Genomic DNA, 8,161 nt, shown 5'->3' with positions numbered 1-8,161 from the left:
TGCCAGAAAACCTGCTTTGTTTTAAAAGTTAAAGAATATTCTATAAAGTGTATTAATAATCTCTAATCTATTTCTTTTGCTTATGCAACATAATTTATTGCTATATTATATAAATATAATGTAGACTAATACTATTTTTATGATAATATTATATAAAATTGTTGCTATTGTAATATTATAGCCAGAATATTCTTCAGAATACTCAAGGGATCTAAAGATGAGTACTGGGACATTAAATCTTTATAAACAGTCAATTTTATTATAAATATATTTTTGACATTCTTTTCACAGGGACTATGATTTCAATGTTTTTAACTGTTTTTTTTTTAGTCAGATGTTCATTCATTAAAAAGTAATATAGTAGTTGAATCTATCCACATAGTAATTGACATCTATTAGCTAGTTACTATTTTTTTATTAGCAGAATTATAATTTCTCTCAACTATGAGATAATACATACCATATCCTGGAAAAGTAAAGTTCCATATCATGACTTACAAATTCTAAAAGCCCTTGCTCTGTGGTCTATACCACATTTGTATTATAACATAGCCAAGCAATACTCTATGTTTTGGTAACCTCAACTTGTTAACTAATACCTTATTTATTTATTATTTATTTATTTATTTATTTTACTGGGGATTCATCATTTTATTTCAGAATAACCAGTGGAAAATTATTCACCAACCTGGAAATGGACAACATAACCCACTGAAGGACCAGGAAGTCATTGTAAAACAAAATGTCTGTGTAGAACTTATAGCAACAGAAGGTGAGAGCATGAGATAACCTGAAATTTAAAAAAAAAAATTCTTCCTAATTATTTGCACAGGTTTTTCTCAAAATTTCCATGGAGATATAATTGATAAGTAAAAAAGAAAGGTTCTTTTATCAAATGTATTTTGGAAATACTATATTTTATAAACTTTCTCTTGGAAATTTGTAAGACAGATTAGTGAATTAAAAGCTCTGAAAGCTATTGCATTAAAATAAAAAGCTTTGAACAACACCAACTGTATTTGGTCTTCAAACAACACCAAATGTATTTAATCATGGATTTTTTTCACCCTTACTTGGTAACATTTTGCAAAGTAGTATTTGGTTTGCAAAATGCAGATTCAGATTTACCAATTGAGTATTGCAGAGAAAAATATAAATAACTTCCTCAAGATTTTTGGAAAACCACCAATTGTCACACAGTTTTAATCTATTTTATGCAGAATTCTTAAAGTGGAATAACACTGACTGCCAAGAAACAAGGCCCTTCTTATGTCAAACCTTGTAAGTATCTCATTCAACCTTCTTGGAATTTGGAGAAAACCTCACCTTAAACTATTATTCTCATAGTTATAAGAATAAGAATGCATTTCTTGGTGAAGGCAGTATATAAATACTCTTTTAGTGATTTGTTTTTTTAGATTTGAGAAGCCACATTTTTTTTTTTTTCAAATCAAAGCACTTCTGAGCAATGTTTCTTATGAGATTAAAAGCCAGAAAGTCAGAAAAACAAGCATACCTCCAGGGCACTTCAAGTTTCAAGTTAAATAAGCTAAATATAGTAAAAGTATTCTTGTGTAATACAAGAATTACTCAAAAAACTAAATTCAGAGAACTTATTATTATATTTCTACATATGTTAGGAGATATATTGACTTCTGTATCTGGTACATACAATTCTAAACATGGTTCTAGGCATTAAGATTAAGACAAAAATTATTCCTGCTCATGTTTTAATGGAGAAGCCAGAAAATAAACAAGCAAATAAATATATACTATGATAACCAGATTATAAATAACATGTAAATATGTGTTATCTACCTTAAAACTAGTTACTCCTTTTACCAGTAAATCCAATTCCAGTCATAATCTATGCATCCTTGTTTGCTACAGTGAATCACATATAAATGAAATAACAGGTTATCAAGCTACTGATTGATTGATCAGCACAGTTAATTGAGAGAATTTGAATCTGTGCTTGAGCAGGGTTTATATTATCTAAGTCCTCAAACTTCCACTTTTAAATAGCTCTCTGAATTCCTTTTGGAAATATTTCTTTCCTCCATTGTGTGCAGTCTTAGTGTGACAGTATTTGCATATACCTGGTTTTCCACATTGGAAGCTCAAAGAATCAGATCCTTATTTTCAAACCCACTTGACCCAAGTTTAACAATCGAATGCTCACTCCTAGAATCGTGAATCATAATAATAAAAGGCCAAGAGGTGTCATGACCAAAACGACCACACGACTGGTCGCCATGAGGTGGCATTGACCACTTCTCGGTCCCTCCCCCTCCAACCCATGAGCGGGACCAGGGCAGGACTGGGGACTGGCAAGTGGGGAGCAGGCGGAACTGCTGACCTCTTGGTCCCTGCTTCCCTCCACCCCAAGCCCACAGGCTCCGATGGATCAGCGATGGTGAATAGGGGAATCCAGGTGGGTGGTGGGAGGACTGGGCTGGCTGTCAGGCCTTTGGGATCACCAGCTCATCCCTGGCTACTCGGGGGCTCAGGCCTGTGGGAAAGTGGGCACTGGCAACTTCACCTCTATGCACGTGCACCAGGCTGGCCGCTGATGGAACGCACTGCCCACTCGGGGCGCTCATGCCGAGGCGGGTAGGTCATGGGTGCACCCTGCAGCTTCCGTCAGCACCTCAAGCCCCAGCAGCAGTGGCAGTGGCAGCAGCAGAGGCGGAGGTGGCACCGAGCAGGCAGCACGTTCCATCAGCAGCCTGCCCAGCACACGTGCATGGAGGTGAAGTCTCCAGCGCCCACTTTCCCGCAGGCCTGAGCTCTGGAGCAGCCGGGGATGAGCTGGTGATCCCAACAGCCTGACAGCCTGGTGGCAGAGGCAGCGTTCGGCCTGGGAACTAGCAATCAGGCAGAAGATGGCCCTGATCGCAGGAGGCTAGGCTTAGGGACCCTACCTGCACGATTTAATCATGCGCTGGGCCTCTAGTGTTAACATAAAAGTGAAGACAAATTTTGTTTTTTTGGTCCAGCTTCTGTATAGGGTTCAGATTATATCAGCTCAATGTCCTTTCTATTCTATCTTCTACCCATCAAAGCTACCTTGATCACTTAATATTAAATACTACTTTACTTCTGAATGTTCCTCTCTAGTAACCTTTTGTTCAATAGCCAGAGCTGGTTTCAGGGGTATGAAACCAAAACCCGAAAACTCCTGGTGTTTGAAAAGTCCCTGACTCCCTAGTTCTATAACAAAGATAGGAAAATTTATAGGGAAAGAGAGAAATGGTGACTACAGATCTATAATGAAATAAAATAGTGACATTTCAAATTAGTCACTAATCTAGTCTTTCTCTGACTGCATTGGTGGTGTTAATTCACCAAGTAATAAACAACCTTATGTTACCCAGGACCTCCCATAAATCCATACAATTCACAAATCCACACAATCCAGCCACTTTCCTCTGCTACTAACCTCTTGAAATCTCTTGTTCACCAAATCCTAGTTATTGTATATCTATCTCCAGCATAATCCTAGTCTCATCTAGGTAACCTAATAGGAAAAACAAAAACAAAACATTTATTGAGTTCAGAAAATTAATTTATATTTTGGTAGGAGATTTAAAATTTCCTAGCAAAATTCAATATTTAAAACAGCTCTGGCTGGTGTGGCTCAGTTGGTTAAGCATCATCCCATACACCAAAAAGTCATAGGTTCAATTTCCCATCAGGCCACATGCTTAGGTTATGGGCTGGATCTCCAGTAGGGGCTGTGCAGTCTCTCTCTCTCTCTCTCTCTCCCTCTCCCTCTCTCTCCCTCCCTCCCTCCCTCTCTCTTCCTCTCTTAAATCAATTAAAAAATGTATTTAAAAAAACATTCTTAAAAAAAAATTAAAGATTGTGATTTTTGGTAAGTCTGTTGTTATATACCACATAAATATAGCTACATAGGGATTGTTTATTTATTATATATCTCTTTATTTGTATAATAAGTTTGAGAGTATTAAATATTTTTAGTAGTACAAATATTTCTATATTTACAGGCCCTATCATTCAGAATTTTTGCTGAACCTGAGTAAAGTCACAAAATTAAGCAAAGTAACTGAAAGTAATGCAAAAAATAAAGACAATAGGTTAACCAAGTATGATGGTGGGAAGAGAGAAAAATACACAAGTAAGGAAGATAACAAAACAAAGGAAACCCTTTCCACAAACGTAAGTTCATGGTACATTTTATTCCTTCTTTTTATTCTCCTTTGTATATTTTTTTCCGTCTCTTCTCTAATTGCTCTTCCTAGACTTCATTTTTGGAATTATTCTTTCTTATTTCTCTTAATATTGGTATACAAGATAATCAAACCCAAACGGTTTGAGGTCCCCATAAACTTAACTTGCAACTGATTAAAATGTGGTAAAATTGCCCTAACTGGTTTGTCTCAGTGGATAGAGGGTCGGCCTGCGGACTGAAGGGTCCCAGGTTTGATTCCAGTCAAGGGCATGTACCTTGGTTGTGGGCACATCCCCAATAGGGGTTGTGAAAGAGGCAGCTGATTGATGTTTCTCTCTCATCAATGCTTCTAACTCTCTATCCCTTTCCATTCCTCTCTGTAAAAATCAATAAAAATATATTTTTTAAAATGTGGTAAAATTATGAATAAAATTAAAAATCTTGAATCAGTATTCTTTGATAATGTTTTTGAGTAAAGTGCTTTCATATTTTAAAATCTCATTACATTGTGTAAGACCCCCAAAAGGAGACCCTTACTCTGTCCCACAAATCAACGGCAACCTCAATCAACCGCAGGAGGCGTCACTTGATGCAAACAGCAAGAGGCTTTATTCCAGCATGCTGGGGCTCAACTCGTGACTCACGCAGGAGCAGAGGAGTTGAACAGCCCAGTGGGAAATTTTACAAGCTTATATAGGCAAAAACTACACGTTGGGAGGGGTCACACACGGGAGGGAGCAAAAGGAGACCAAAAGCTGCCGGGAAATTCCAAAGGGGAGCTATTAGTTACATATTTTATGATAGGGCAACAACAATCTCACCTGGTAATCTCATATTCTATATTTCTCTTTCTGTCTGAACAACACAACACTGCTCTGTTTATTCTTTGCTCGGGGCTTTTTCCAGAGGGAGACTTTGAGGAGTTGAGATAAGACACACAGCTTTAATGGTCTTGTTCCCATCACTGGGAGAGGGACCTTGAGGAGTTGAGATAAAATACACGCTCAGCTTTACCAGCACAGGGGGAGAGACCTTGGGGGGGGGGGGGGGGAGATTGAGATAAAACAGCTTTTGAAAAAACTCTTTATTATTCTTTCATTTGTCATATTCACCATATTAGTTTCTAGATGCCAAGAGATTGACACTTTCTTCAGTCATATTTATTTTTAAAACCCCTTTATGCAAATGTATGATTGGATGCAGTGATACCAATAATATTAAAAAAAAACACTTAAGGAATTTATTTCTATGATAATTATCATTCTCCAAGGTAAATTTACTTTAGTCAATAAAAAAGAAATTTGGTATTCTATTCAAATGTTGCCTTCAGCCTAGGGTTTTACTATTTCTCTCATAATTTTTCTTTTGTTTATTTCTTTTTTTTTTTTCCAGAATCATTCATCACAGAAAAGCTTGACACCATTTATGATGGGTTCCCTGGTATTCACCTCGTTCCTTATTTCCTTGTTTCCTAAAATCAAGAGCCCAAAAGAAGATCTGCAAACTTAGCTTGCTTAGAAAGAATGCCTGAAGCACTCTAAAATGTCTCAGGACCTTAGTTTCAGAAACTTTAAAGAATCTTTGATTTTATCCTGCTAGTGAGATAATGAGATAGCCTCCCACAGTATCAGGGATACTAACAGAAGACAGGAAGCTCCTGAATACAAGACAAAGGACTGTTTTACCCACAGCAATCACAGCCCAGTATCAGCGTTTGCACTGGTTCCCCTGTCCCAACTTTTACAGGGCTATGTGAAGAAGGCCAGGGGACATCTGCATACACAAGCGGGAGGTTGTTTTATAATGGAGGAACTCCAAATTTAGGGAACTCAATTTTTCTATAATGAGCAGTAAGCATACCTGATCTTTACCCTGGAGAAAGCCATAATCTTTATTATAACTGGGCAGTAAAAAAGCCTGTCTTTATTCTGAAGGGAGACAGTACCTCTATCTTCCTAGGATATTTGCTATAAAAACACCCTTGAAAATGTAGTACAGAACCAAGACAGCCAGTGCCTCTCTACTCGCAGGACATGCAGAAAAGCAAGGGACACATGGAGGGACTGTCTCTCAATGGGTGTTCAAATGCTTTTGGAACTATTTCTGAACCAAACATTCTGATTCTTCATTATTTTTAACTAATCCTTATTTTTAAATTTATATTTTCTCTGCCAGAATGAAATCTGGATTTTAATAGTGGTTAATAAAGATTTTCAGAGATAGTGGTTTGTTAGGCATATAGCACAGGTTCTCAACCTTCTTCTATAATATGAAGTTTAAAAAGAAGAAAGGCAATATAAAGGAATAGAGATGCTTTTGTTTGCTTGCTTTTATTTTTTAAGAGAAGAGAAATAGGTGCATGAAAAATTTATTGTCTTTATATTTGTATTATAAGATTATATTCTACATTACCTTTTTCCAAAATTGTGAACATAGCATTAAAATAAACCTTTGTAAGCAAATACTGTGCTGAAAAGAAATTACCTTTTAGTAAGTTTAAGTAACATATACAGTCACAATCTCAATATAAAGTTTCATATATATCATAAGTTGTATGTAACTGATAATTTAGACAAAGAATACTCCAAATTACTTGATTTTTATCAGGTTAAACACTGTAATATAGAAATTTTATATTTGTTTTTCCTTTTCTGAGTTAAAAAACACTATTCTAATTTGTATCATAAAATAAAAACTGTTCAGCTTTTAAATATTCATTATCTCAAAGAACTCTGGGAAACTGTATAACCTTTCTGATTGAGACAAGGGCATTTTTAGGACTGGTATTGAATACACTACAGAAGAGGCATTGTATTACAGATGATGGATGCTTTGTTCATCTTGAGTGACTTATCTTAATACTATTCAAGATGATACAACAGCTTTAGGACAAATGAAATGTCCTTGACCCTGTCTTTAGTGTTGCCTCAAAAAGAGATAATGCTGATTATTTTGACTTCTTGTCTTGTCTTAAAAATTAGTAACTCAAAATTAAATATTAAAAATAAAACAAAGCAAAATAAATAGATATTACAAGCAGAAATTTTAAAAATAAGGAAGCTAGCTGTGAGAACTGGGTGTGAGGCCAAAAGACACTCTATAAAAGTCTCTGAGGTTTAGATGCTTAGGATATTTCCCCTGGGATTTTGGAAAAAATAATTTTGCTATAGAAATATGAGTTTTTAAAACCCATTACAGTAGTCTTCTGTATTACTTTGTATTCACTCAGTGACTAATAAAACATAAATTATAATAAAACACTTATTTTTAAATTTCAGAGACAATAAATTCTGAAAAAAGGAACACTATACAAAGAAATTTTGTGAAGTTTGGTGATCTAAATGTTGAAACCTTCTCAATGGCAAAAGGCAAATGGCATTTTTGAAAACATGCCTATAAAATTAATGAAGGACAAAAGAAATATATTTGTGGTAGGCAGTTAGACAGATATGAGCAGAGTAAGGAGGAACATTGGCCAAGTAGAAAAGGTTACAGGGTGGAAAACCCTCTGTGCCTAGCAGTGGGCAATTGTAGGTGGGACTGTGCCCCTAGGGTAAGGTGACCAGACATCCCGCTTTTGGCGGGACAGTCCCGATTTTTAACAATTTGTCCCCCGTCCCGCGGCGTTTTAAAAAAGTCCCGATTTTTGGAAAGAATGCACCACAAGCTAGGGAACGGCGGGAGAACGGGAAGGGAATATACGGTTTCGGCGGCCATGTGGCTATTTAGCCAGGATATGAGTTTTATATCATTTTTGTTAATTTTATAATGTTAAACTTTAATAATAACAAATAATTGTTGAGAACTGATTATCGAGAACTGCTTATCAAAGTTCGCATTGTTGATCAGTTGTTAGAATTTGACCACCATTGTTTGGACTTAATGAACAATGGCATTTTTTTGGGATTGGCAACGATGAAAACATTTTGTAACTGTCTCTCAGACAATAGTAAGCTAGTTAAACAA

The sequence above is a fragment of the Cnephaeus nilssonii genome (genome assembly GCF_951640355.1).
Source record: "Cnephaeus nilssonii genome assembly, chromosome: 1".
Lineage (NCBI taxonomy): Eukaryota > Metazoa > Chordata > Mammalia > Chiroptera > Vespertilionidae > Cnephaeus > Cnephaeus nilssonii.
The sequence above is the reverse complement of the archived record's forward strand: the minus strand, read 5'-3'. Positions refer to the sequence as shown.